Raw genomic sequence first — 14,823 nt, forward strand, 5'->3', positions numbered from 1 at the left:
CTCCTCACTTAAGTGTTTTTTGCGCATGAAATATTAATTTATGAATCTCAACGCAGTAATTTAAACAGGTGGTATTCGCCGCTCATAGTCGTCAAAGGCTTTGATGTAGGGATATTGCAATACTGTGCTCTAAATCTGAACTTTCTTGTATGGGCTATTCAACGACATATATTTCTAGCACAAAACATACGTACACACCCATATACAAGCAAATATGTGACTTTCGTAACAACGCATACATGTACAGAACAAAAAGTAACGATATTATACAGCATGCTACTTATTTGACGTAGGAATGTATTACCATCAGCTATAACGTGACATATAACGTTATACCGTGTGGTCCATAACGTTAAACATTCTGGTTTCTAATTGGATACACATCTTTGTGACATGGTTTACGAGTGTTTCATATGTCATTGATTTCAAATTGTGCATATATATTGTGATAGCTTTCTAATATCGACAGTCGATTTTATAATAAAAGGTTCACAAGTGCTTTCATTTTAAACATACAAAGAAAAGGAATCATTTCTTAAATATTGATAATAGTCGAATAAACATTTAGTTGTTCCTTTAAACATTAAGAAAATAAAATCGAAATACTTTTAATAGCTAAACAGCTTTGAAAAGTTAATAAAGCACCCTATATATAGTTGACCAACTAGAACTGCCGTGATCATTTAACAAATTCAACGTAATGGTGCTTATTTTAAGGATATTGCATTGAGCTCTGTGCAATTATGAAGAAAAGAAATGTGCTACCGAAGAATGAATTTAAAACAAAGATAAATTACACGGTAAAAATTATGCAACTGAACTGGAGCTCTCGTTACCATATATATATGTGTGTTTTTTAAGTTATACCACTGAATATCTATTTTTATAATTATTTTTTTAAAATGTCAACTCAAGGACATTAAAAAAATGGGAGTTACACTGCATTGATTGCAGCTGGCTTATTGTTTGTGTGAAACGTGATTAAAGATACAAGAAAACATTAAATTCTTACACTTGAATACACGTCTATTTCACATGGTAATTAAGCCCAACTGAATTCAATTAAATATATGAATATCAACGCGCATTTTCTATCCGTGTGAATGAATTGACATCAACAAGAAAATGTCCGTTGCCACGCCTCCTGCTAATTTTCATCAACCTCTTTATTAAAATCATACACTAATAAACGACGCCGTTAACGAGAAATGGAACTCATTTTATGCATCAAAACAGTCTTTGAACGTATGCATATCAAATGTATCTGCTAATGATATGTACATGTTCGTATTCGAAATAACCCAATGTCTTTCAAATTGCTAGACAAAATTGAAGTTTTAGAAAGATCAGAATGTAAATTATTAAAGTTATAGACTAAAAGCAAGAAGCCAATTTCGTATAAAAGGCAAAACAAACAATACGACATAATCGGTCAAAGCAAATTGTTGGAGTTAAATCGGTTGGAAGGCATGCCAAATCTTACACTTTATTTATTTCTCCCGCCCGACTCATTGTTTAAGTTACAATTAAACACATGATATTAACATGTTAGCCCAACACGATATATACAAAATGTTACTTTGGGTTATATTGCATATTCAAATAAATAGATGATAATAATGCCTTAGCTAATCACGCAGACAATTATTTGCTTCCGTAAGGACAGCTTTTTGAAGGTGACGAATTAATGCTTTATCATTTTAGTTTACTTTCAAGCTTTATCGTTCATCTTCACATCTGCTACTGCTATGAGCATTAAATTCATGTTCTGAATGACCTCCGTATATGAGATTATGTATAACCTAAGATATAATTACAACGTTTTTACAAATATGTGCGTGTAAAATCATATTCCATTGTTTCCATTTAAACACATAAAAAATATAAAACACTCACTAGGATTATTATATGTGAAAATGAATCATCATACATCTTAACTTGTGGTTTAAATATACATATTATACAATTTTACACAGCTAAAATAAATCTCAGAGTATTATTAAGGCGAATAGCGTTACCAATTAGCCACGATGATGATGTATTCAATAGAACATAATATTCATTTTTGTCTACATACTATTTATTCAAACATGTCTCATCTAGATATTTGTTTTAGCAATTGTACGTTCACTCGTCAACTTAATCAAAAGGACTATATATCATGTACACTTTGAGACTAAAACCGATAATTTTACGAAAATGGACTTTTAACTCACCAAGCAAGCGTTACACATATGACTTCATCAAGTTACACTATATGTTATCGATTCTTATTAAAGAACAAACATGTCATAGATAATTTTTAATTTCATTGACAAAATATAACCCAAATTTTACAAAGTTCATCCGGTTTGAGACTCAACATACATTTTCATCTTTTAAAAGCAAATTAAATTAACTCTAAAATTAATCTAATTCATATTTGCCCTAGTATTGAATATATCGTGGCAATGATAATAACAGAATATGATTCTACGTAGACACGACTTCTTTGATGTTAGATTAAGAGATGCATCAACAAAATGACGCTAAATATTATGCAAAGATAACTCGCAGGGAAAATAATAAACAGTAATTGATCGTGCCGTTGTAAAATACGTGAATTATTGTTAACATTTGAAAAGAGGTCAATGCATTTATACATACCGTGTTCAAAGTTCGACCTTAACCACATGTATTTCAATGCGTTTAGATGGCAAGTACTTCTTGTTACATTGATCACGTCAGTATTTTGAAATGTTAATTTTTCATTCGTTTGTTGTATATTAACTAGTTTGGTGACCTTAAGTTTTAGCTGTTAAAAACGACGAAATGTTTTGCGATTTTTAAATCCTGGTGCAACTTATGGCAAAGTATGGTAAATGATCTGGTAATTGTGGTTTTGTTTTATAAATTATACAAATAAAACGAATATATTGTTTACGATTGTTACGTCAAGTGAACAGATAGTATAGTTGTACGGTATTTTCTGTCTAAGATTGAGAACAATATGTTGATTCATCGCCGATATCCACATGGGACAATACGGAAACAAATATATTAGAATGCTGAACGATTTCATGTGGAATGCACCTTTGATTAAACAAAGTTTGTGAGTAACGTTCAATGTCCTGTGGTATGGAATTATTAAACAATGAATAACCAGCTGAAGATAAGGAAACACAGCACTTTAAGAGTGTTACAAAAGATAGTGCAACAACAGATAAACAGATAAGTGATGACAAATCGTTTATATCAACGGAAATTGTTTTTTATTCACTTGGTGATTCTGATCTGAGCTCTTTATTGCATTTTTGTTCTGCTCTATGGTGATTTATTCTATCAAATATTGGAATTATCTATTCATATTAACATTCAATCAAAAAAGCAATCTTTGTTTTTATTTGTAACATTCTGACTAACACATAGTATATTCTTTGTTATACGAATCGAAGGCTTAGATTGTCTTTATACTTGTTCTGGTGTTCCATCTTTCCAATCACCATAAATACCTGACATACATTTTTTTTCTAACAGTTAGTATAAATATGATTCGTTAAGATAAAATGTACCATTTATCAAATAATTGTTGTATGTCATAATGTTTGACTGTCACACAATTTCGGCTCCCAACTGCATTGATCTTTATTTGTAATAGCCATACGATTAGATATATTTTATTTGCTGATTGGCCTAATAATATTATGATAAATCATAAATTCTTGTTCAGATAGAAATACCATAATTTGGCTTTGTTTCTATTATATCAATATCCAAAATAAATATTCGATATTTATATGTATTACTGTTGCCAAACGTGTCATGTTTATGCTGGCAGCCCTAGATGATAAAAATTTCGAGTTTCTTATGATAGCAGACACATGTTAATTCGACTGATGGTGCGTTGTTATGCAGTTTTTGATACTCGCGATGTTTCAATGTCAAAATATGATATTTTGCGCCCCATTACTGACAGATGCTTCAATATAGGGTGCCAGCCTTAATAAGATTTGAGGTATTGTACGTTAGTACAACCACGATGTTTATAACGTTTATCGTTATAAAGTTAATGGTTTATATGATTTATGATATGTCCGTATGTGATTTGTTAGCCAACTGTTCCATATTAATTTAAAATGATTCCCGTAACTAGTCGGAGCTGACTGATTTTTTCATGCGGCTTGTGTGAATAAATCAAAATTGTAAATATTTTACCAAACAGCTTTAGAAATGAATATTTAATGCAAGAAACAAATGAGACCACATGCCAAACACATGTTTCAAATTTGTAAGGTACACGCTGCCACAACACGTTTGTGTTTAATTTTGACATACTGTGAAACCATTATTATTCGTCAGACATTAATTTTCATCTTTTTCGTCCTTCGACCGATGGACGAATTCAAGATCCTAACGAACAATCATGTCCCATATTTGAAACAAATGAGACTGAATTACCGTAGGCATGAGGCATTTAAATCCAGCGTAATCAACGCATATACACAGGGCTCGAAATTAACACTCGCACACTCGCAAAATGCGAGAAAAAAAGATTGCAAGGTAAGTAATAAGCCACTAGTATTTTTTGCAAGTAAAGAAATAGTGGAAAAAAAAACGAGTTATATTTCTAAATGCGTTCGACGGCGTGAACGCTAAACCGTAGGTCAATTTTTTGAACGTCCGAATACCCATATGCGGGAGCGCGCACCTTTTTTGTAGACTGGTATACTTATAGTACAGATACCCGGATGGTATTGATACAAAGAACATGAAACAGTCGACTATTCACACTCAAGTTAAATCCGGTTTTGACACAAAGGGGTGTACATTATACAGTGTACTGACAACTGACATTTCCTGTAAAACGCGAATGCAATAAGGCTGTATCGAATTCGTCGACTTCGTTTAGGTATAATAGTGTTGATTAGCGCTAATTGTTAACAACTTTATTACCCATTGTGTGTATCGAAGATACACTACACACATATGACAAGAAAATCACCCAAATTGATGAAGCTGCCGACAAACTTGAATTTCATAGCTTACGTGAAAATCTTCTGTTTCATGGTATTGCGGAAACGTCAAGCCAAGAAAACTGTGACGAAATTATTAAAACACACATTAAAGAAGTTCTCCACATCGACAAAAATATCATCCTTGACAGAGTACACAGAATAGGTCAGAGTAAACCATCTAAAACGAGACCTATTGTAGCAAAATTCCATCTTTACGAAGATCGAGAGCTCGTGTGAATAACAGCAATTGAGCGGAGCCAAGACCTGAAAGCACTCCATCAAGGCATCGGTATCCAACAAACGAGGGGGACCCTAGAGAAAAGACGCAACAAACAGCACTAGGTAGACCGGGAACGAGCAGCCGGTAGAACAACAAAATGGGCGGGACCGAAACTACTATCCAGAGGAGCGGACGGGAACTTCCGGGAAGTTAATATGCAGGACACTGAGAAGTTCAAAATCATCTCGTGGAATGTAAACGGACTCTATAGAAAAATAAATGACTGTGACTTTCTACAAGTAATCAGCGATTACGACCTTTTGGTATTAAGTGAAACTTGGACAAGCAAAACGCAATCAACAAACATCGAAATTCAAAACTATCTTAGTGAACACATTTATGGACATAAATCATATGGGATTAAAAAAGGTCGTCAAGCCGGAGGTATTTCAATTTATTATAAAACAACATTTAAAAATAAGATAACTGTTGCAGAAAAAGATAATTATGGAATAGTATGGTTGAAATTAGATCAATCACTGTTTGATTTTGATAAAAATGTATACTTATGTTGTACATACATTCCACCTATCACTTCAAAATAATTAAAAGACAAAGATTTTGATTTGTTTGAGGAATTAGAAAAAGTTGTATTATAAACTTTACAGCTACTAATATTTATACTACTTTAGCATTAGAAGGTGCAGATGCAGCCGCAACAGCAGTAGTGGAACACCAACGTTCAATCCTTTTTATTATAACAGTAAGGCAATGACATAATGACTTGACCTGTTTACTTTAGATAACGAGGTTAATGAATTACGCAATGAAAAAGATAATCAAAGTATTTACATATTATTGAATGTGATGTTGCGTTATTCCGGTAGTATTTGAAACTTATGGAAAGGGGTAAGTATGTAGTGTAAGATGCCAATTTGTGGACCATGATTAATGTTCATTATTTAACATGTTTTTACATTAATAAGTTTTCTACAGAATATTTCTCCCATCTGTTTATGCAAAATAAATATTAATTAAACATCAAGGGAAGAAAAACACATGTTTGATAACAATGAACAACTGAAACACGTACAGTATTATATTATCGAATTCTGATTCTAGCTGACGAAACATGCACCGCTGATAACAAGCCTAAGAACATAAAATTAATTTGCTAACTTATGTGTATAGCTTGATGAACAGGAAATACTGTACGCCCAAATAAGTAGGGTTTGTAGGTGGGCAATTCTATTATAATTAAGTTAATTTTGTGAAAATATCGAAACAACATCGTTGGTTTTAGGTCATTTGTATCCATATAATTGACCTAAACTCACACGAAAGTTCCAACACATGAACATAACTATATCGATTGCATAAATTCAACCCAAATAATTTGGCATTCAAATTGTATGTTTAACTGTCAATCAAACACGTAACCCTCTGCATACAAGACCCAATTGAAGCTTTTTTGGGGGGTTTTCTGATCTTTGAAGGTACATCTTATTCATATATTCATCAAACGTATCGGTTACATGAATTATGGGTATGAACGATAGTGCCTGCAACACTTAACGAGACGAGTTTTCAAAACAATATGATTCACTCATTGATGTGATCAATACTATACAGTTATTAAGGATTGGTTTCTGTTATCAAGAGAATCCCATAGATTTATTTCTTTTCGTTTTGGTTGGTTTGATCAAAATTGTTTTGAGTTATGTTTATCCGCGTGATAAAATGGCTTCGCTCGGTCATTCATTTAGCCTATTTACACATTGAATTCGAACAAAAAACTATTCTTCTATTAAATAGCATAAATATTGCACATATTGAAAATCGACAAATGATTGCTTTATAAATTACACAAATTGATTTGAATTTTGTTATGAAGTTGGTACATTTGTGATACACCAGTCATACCATACGCCACATAAATAATTGTACGTAGTCGTAACCATGTAATGCGGCAAATAACGAAACATACTCACGTCAAATAAACATAATACTCTAATAACAGTTTGTTCTTTACGATTAGTCATAACAAAAAGAATTGCATCAGAACAAAACTCATATTCTTGTACGGATATGTTAAGTAGATATTGTACATATCCGTTGACCATTATCTAGCTTTTTATTATTCATCTAAAATCAACATACTCAAAATCATTGATTGAAGGTGAATTAAACATATATTTATTTTCTCAAATACCGATAGTGTATGTGCAAGTACAGTTTGAGACAGCAAATGCACAATTAATGAATAAACGAGCTTAAAAGTATCCTGTTTAGGTTTTGCTGCAATAGCTGTCCTATTGTCTCTCCTCTGCAGGAATTAAATCTGGGTTGAACTCGTCATATAAAAGTTTAAAAGCAAAATGATCGCGAAATATTATAAAGATCATACTACAATGCTTTTAACGGTCCCTTTGAGATATATATCGAATTGTATATCCCGCATGGTTCTAAAATATCTGTTTCCACCATTATTATGTATTTTAGGGAAATAATATATTAGTCAGCATGTAAGTTTGCATTCGAACTTATTTAACAATACTATTATATAATATAAATTGAGTCTGCGTTGACAACTTCATCATAGTCCCAACCCATCGTATGTAATGCTAAAAATATTAAAATAAACAATTCTTTTAAATGTGTACTCGTACGTTATTAATTTAACAGCGATTACTGTTGGTCTTGAAAAGTCGCTAACTGATGACGATCTCTACCTGCTAATGAAGCAGACAATTTTCTTGTAACTACTCACTAATATTACTCCTCACTTAAGTGTTTTTTGCGCATGAAATATTAATTTATGAATCTCAACGCAGTAATTTAAACAGGTGGTATTCGCCGCTCATAGTCGTCAAAGGCTTTGATGTAGGGATAATGCAATACTGTGCTCTAAATCTGAACTTTCTTGTATGGGCTATTCAACGACATATATTTCTAGCACAAAACATACGTACACACCCATATACAAGCAAATATGTGACTTTCGTAACAACGCATACATGTACAGAACAAAAAGTAACGATATTATACAGCATGCTACTTATTTGACGTAGGAATGAATTACCATCAGCTATAACGTGACATATAACGTTATACCGTGTGGTCCATAACGTTAAACATTCTGGTTTCTAATTGGATACACATCTTTGTGACATGGTTTACGAGTGTTTCATATGTCATTGATTTCAAATTGTGCATATATATTGTGATAGCTTTCTAATATCGACAGTCGATTTTATAATAAAAGGTTCACAAGTGCTTTCATTTTAAACATACAAAGAAAAGGAATCATTTCTTAAATATTGATAATAGTCGAATAAACATTTAGTTGTTCCTTTAAACATTAAGAAAATTAAATCGAAATACTTTTAATAGCTAAACAGCTTTGAAAAGTTAATATAGCACCCTATATATAGTTGACCAACTAGAACTGCCGTGATCATTTAACAAATTCAACGTAATGGTGCTTATTTTAAGGATATTGCATTGAGCTCTGTGCAATTATGAAGAAAAGAAATGTGCTACCGAAGAATGAATTTAAAACAAAGATAAATTACACGGTAAAAATTATGCAACTGAACTGGAGCTCTCGTTACCATATATATATGTGTGTTTTTTAAGTTATACCACTGAATATCTATTTTTATAATTATTTTTTTAAAATGTCAACTCAAGGACATTAAAAAAATGGGAGTTACACTGCATTGATTGCAGCTGGCTTATTGTTTGTGTGAAACGTGATTAAAGATACAAGAAAACATTAAATTCTTACACTTGAATACACGTCTATTTCACATGGTAATTAAGCCCAACTGAATTCAATTAAATATATGAATATCAACGCGCATTTTCTATCCGTGTGAATGAATTGACATCAACAAGAAAATGTCCGTTGCCACGCCTCCTGCTAATTTTCATCAACCTCTTTATTAAAATCATACACTAATAAACGACGCCGTTAACGAGAAATGGAACTCATTTTATGCATCAAAACAGTCTTTGAACGTATGCATATCAAACGTATCTGCTAATGATATGTACATGTTCGTATTCGAAATAACCCAATGTCTTTCAAATTGCTAGACAAAATTGAAGTTTTAGAAAGATCAGAATGTAAATTATTAAAGTTATAGACTAAAAGCAAGAAGCCAATTTCGTATAAAAGGCAAAACAAACAATACGACATAATCGGTCAATGCAAATTGTTGGAGTTAAATCGGTTGGAAGGCATGCCAAATCTTACACTTTATTTATTTCTCCCGCCCGACTCATTGTTTAAGTTACAATTAAACACATGATATTAACATGTTAGCCCAACACGATATATACAAAATGTTACTTTGGGTTATATTGCATATTCAAATAAATAGATGATAATAATGCCTTAGCTAATCATGCAGACAATTATTTGCTTCCGTAAGGACAGCTTTTTGAAGGTGACGAATTAATGCTTTATCATTTTAGTTTACTTTCAAGCTTTATCGTTCATCTTCACATCTGCTACTGCTATGAGCATTAAATTCATGTTCTGAATGACCTCCGTATATGAGATTATGTATAACCTAAGATATAATTACAACGTTTTTACAAATATGTGCGTGTAAAATCATATTCCATTGTTTCCATTTAAACACATAAAAAATATAAAACACTCACTAGGATTATTATATGTGAAAATGAATCATCATACATCTTAACTTGTGGTTTAAATATACATATTATACAATTTTACACAGCTAAAATAAATCTCAGAGTATTATTAAGGCGAATAGCGTTACCAATTAGCCACGATGATGATGTATTCAATAGAACATAATATTCATTTTTGTCTACATACTATTTATTCAAACATGTCTCATCTAGATATTTGTTTTAGCAATTGTACGTTCACTCGTCAACTTAATCAAAAGGACTATATATCATGTACACTTTGAGACTAAAACCGATAATTTTACGAAAATGGACTTTTAACTCACCAAGCAAGCGTTACACATATGACTTCATCAAGTTACACTATATGTTATCGATTCTTATTAAAGAACAAACATGTAATAGATAATTTTTAATTTCATTGACAAAATATAACCCAAATTTTACAAAGTTCATCCGGTTTGAGACTCAACATACATTTTCATCTTTTAAAAGCAAATTAAATTAACTCTAAAATTAATCTAATTCATATTTGCCCTAGTATTGAATATATCGTGGCAATGATAATAACAGAATATGATTCTACGTAGACACGACTTCTTTGATGTTAGATTAAGAGATGCATCAACAAAATGACGCTAAATATTATGCAAAGATAACTCGCAGGGAAAATAATAAACAGTAATTGATCGTGCCGTTGTAAAATACGTGAATTATTGTTAACATTTGAAAAGAGGTCAATGCATTTATACATACCGTGTTCAAAGTTCGACCTTAACCACATGTATTTCAATGCGTTTAGATGGCAAGTACTTCTTGTTACATTGATCACGTCAGTATTTTGAAATGTTAATTTTTCATTCGTTTGTTGTATATTAACTAGTTTGGTGACCTTAAGTTTTAGCTGTTAAAAACGACGAAATGTTTTGCGATTTTTAAATCCTGGTGCAACTTATGGCAAAGTATGGTAAATGATCTGGTAATTGTGGTTTTGTTTTATAAATTATACAAATAAAACGAATATATTGTTTACGATTGTTACGTCAAGTGAACAGATAGTATAGTTGTACGGTATTTTCTGTCTAAGATTGAGAACAATATGTTGATTCATCGCCGATATCCACATGGGACAATACGGAAACAAATATATTAGAATGCTGAACGATTTCATGTGGAATGCACCTTTGATTAAACAAAGTTTGTGAGTAACGTTCAATGTCCTGTGGTATGGAATTATTAAACAATGAATAACCAGCTGAAGATAAGGAAACACAGCACTTTAAGAGTGTTACAAAAGATAGTGCAACAACAGATAAACAGATAAGTGATGACAAATCGTTTATATCAACGGAAATTGTTTTTTATGCACTTGGTGATTCTGATCTGAGCTCTTTATTGCATTTTTGTTCTGCTCTATGGTGATTTATTCTATCAAATATTGGAATTATCTATTCATATTAACATTCAATCAAAAAAGCAATCTTTGTTTTTATTTGTAACATTCTGACTAACACATAGTATATTCTTTGTTATACGAATCGAAGGCTTAGATTGTCTTTATACTTGTTCTGGTGTTCCATCTTTCCAATCACCATAAATACCTGACATACATTTTTTTCTAACAGTTAGTATAAATATGATTCGTTAAGATAAAATGTACCATTTATCAAATAATTGTTGTATGTCATAATGTTTGACTGTCACACAATTTCGGCTCCCAACTGCATTGATCTTTATTTGTAATAGCCATACGATTATATATATTTTATTTGCTGATTGGCCTAATAATATTATGATAAATCATAAATTCTTGTTCAGATAGAAATACCATAATTTGGCTTTGTTTCTATTATATCAATATCCAAAATAAATATTCGATATTTATATGTATTACTGTTGCCAAACGTGTCATGTTTATGCTGGCAGCCCTAGATGATAAAAATTTCGAGTTTCTTATGATAGAAGACACATGTTAATTCGACTGATGGTGCGTTGTTATGCAGTTTTTGATACTCGCGATGTTTCAATGTCATAATGTGATATGTTGCGCCCCATTACTGACAGATGCTTCAATATAGGGTGCCAGCCTTAATACGATTTGAGGTATTGTACGTTAGTACAAACACGATGTTTATAACGTTTATCGTTATAAAGTTAATGGTTTATATGATTTATGATATGTCCGTATGTGATTTGTTAGCCAACTGTTCCATATTAATTTAAAATGATTCCCATAAATAGTCGGAGCTGACTGATTTTTTCATGCGGCTTGTGTGAATTAATCAAAATTGTAAATATTTTACCAAACAGCTTTAGCAATGAATATTTAATGCAAGAAACAAATGAGACCACATGCCAAACACATGTTTCAAATTTGTAAGGTACACGCTGCCACAACACGTTTGTGTTTAATTTTTACATACTGTGAAACCATTATTATTCGTCAGACATTAATTTTCATCTTTTTCGTCCTTCGACCGATGGACGAATTCAAGATCCTAACGAACAATCATGTCCCATATTTGAAACAAATAAGACTGAATTACCGTAGGCATGAGGCATTTAAATCCAGCGTAATCAACGCATATACACAGGGCTCGAAATTAACACTCGCACACTCGCAAAATGCGAGAAAAAAAGATTGCAAGGTAAGTAATAAGCCACTAGTATTTTTTGCAAGTATAGAAATAGTGGAAAAAAAACGAGTTATATTTCTAAATGCGTTCGACGGCGTGAACGCTAAACCGTAGGTCAATTTTTTGAACGTCCGAATACCCATATGCGGGAGCGCGCACCTTGTTTGTAGACTGGTATACTTATAGTACAGATACCCGGATGGTATTGATACAAAGAACATGAAACAGTCGACTATTCACACTCAAGTTAAATCCGGTTTTGACACAAAGGGGTGTACATTATACAGTGTACTGACAACTGACATTTCCTGTAAAACGCGAATGCAATAAGGCTGTATCGAATTCGTCGACTTCGTTTAGGTATAATAGTGTTGATTAGCGCTAATTGTTAACAACTTTATTACCCATTGTGTGTATCGAAGATACACTACACACATATGACAAGAAAATCACCCAAATTGATGAAGGTACCGACAAACTTGAATTTCATAGCTTACGTGAAAATCTTCTGTTTCATGGTATTGCGGAAACGTCAAGCCAAGAAAACTGTGACGAAATTATTAAAACACTCATTAAAGAAGTTCTCCACATCGACAAAAATATCATCCTTGACAGAGTACACAGAATAGGTCAGAGTAAACCATCTAAAACGAGACCTATTGTAGCAAAATTCCATCTTTACGAAGATCGAGAGCTCGTGCGAAAAACAGCAATTGAGCGGAGCCAAGACCTGAAAGCACTCCATCAAGGCATCGGTATCCAACAAACGAGGGGGACCCTAGAGAAAAGACGCAACAAACAGCACTTGGTAGACCGGGAACGAGCAGCCGGTAGAAAAACAAAATGGGCGGGACCGAAACTACTATCCAGAGGAGCGGACGGGATCTTCCGGGAAGTTAATATGTAGGACACTGAGAAGTTCAAAATCATCTCGTGGAATGTAAACGGACTCAATAGAAAAATAAATGACTGTGACTTTCTACAAGTAATCAGCGATTACGACCTTTTGGTATTAAGTGAAACTTGGACAAGCAAAACGCAATCAACAAACATCGAAATTCAAAACTATCTTAGTGAACACATTTATGGACATAAATCATTTGGGATTAAAAAAGGTCGTCAAGCCGAAGGTATTTCAATTTATTATAAAACAACATTTAAACATAAGATAACTGTTGCAGAAAAAGATAATTATGGAATAGTATGGTTGAAATTAGATCAATCACTGTTTGAAATGTATACTTATGTTGTACATACATTCTACCTATCACTTCAAAAGTATTAAAAGACAAAGATTTTGATTTTTTTGAGGAATTAGAAAAAGGCATCGAAAAATATTGTAATTTAGGCCTTAAATACATTGTTGGAGATTTAAACTCAAGAACTGGGAATTAATCAGACATATTAGAATATGACAAACATTTAGATGGCGATACCACTTTAAATACAAACAACTCTTACTTTACGCCCACGAGTTTTCCTAAACGCATGAATCAAGATCACGTGATTGACATTCAAGGTCGCGCTTTGATCTCCATGTGCAAAATCACCAGTCACATTATTGCCAACGGTCGATTAGCGCAAGATAAACATGGGAATTACACTTTCAGTTCATCACGTGGCCTCAGTGTAACGGATTATTTATTAATGCAAAAGGATACGCTCGATCGGAATTTTGTTAAAGAATTTGAAGTTCTAGACTGGACAGAATTTTCTGACCATGCAGCTCTATATTTTAGTTTAAATATGAAAAATTACACCAAAAAGACACCATTTAATATTAATGAATCTAATACAACAGAAACTAAAAAAATAGTGTTTTACGAATCTAAAATTAATGAATTTAATACGTTAATAAAAAATACAATTCAAAACTTAATACATTTTTTGATGAAAATAAAACGGTAGATGAGAAAACTAGTATTTTGACTAAATATCTTCAAGAAAACAGTGCATGCATATTCGACAAAGTAATAAAAATAAATTCGCACAACAGGCAACATAAAAAACCACAATGGTTCGATTCAACCTGTAAAAATGCAAAAGACAATTTCAAACACGCAAAAAATGCTTTCAATAAAAGTAAAACTGATGCAAACAGACACAATTTTATTCAGCACAGAACAAAATATAACGATGTAAGACGAAAAGCAAAACACCGCTATAGAGTCGTAGAAGGGGCACGGTTAACCAATATAGCTTAAACACAGCCTAAAAATTTTTGGAAAAATATTTAAAAATGTCATAAACAACACGCAAGTATTCCCGACAACATCAATATAGAAAACATGTATGAACATTTCAA

Source organism: Dreissena polymorpha, chromosome 9, assembly GCF_020536995.1.
Source record: "Dreissena polymorpha isolate Duluth1 chromosome 9, UMN_Dpol_1.0, whole genome shotgun sequence".
NCBI classification, from domain to species: Eukaryota; Metazoa; Mollusca; class Bivalvia; order Myida; family Dreissenidae; genus Dreissena; species Dreissena polymorpha.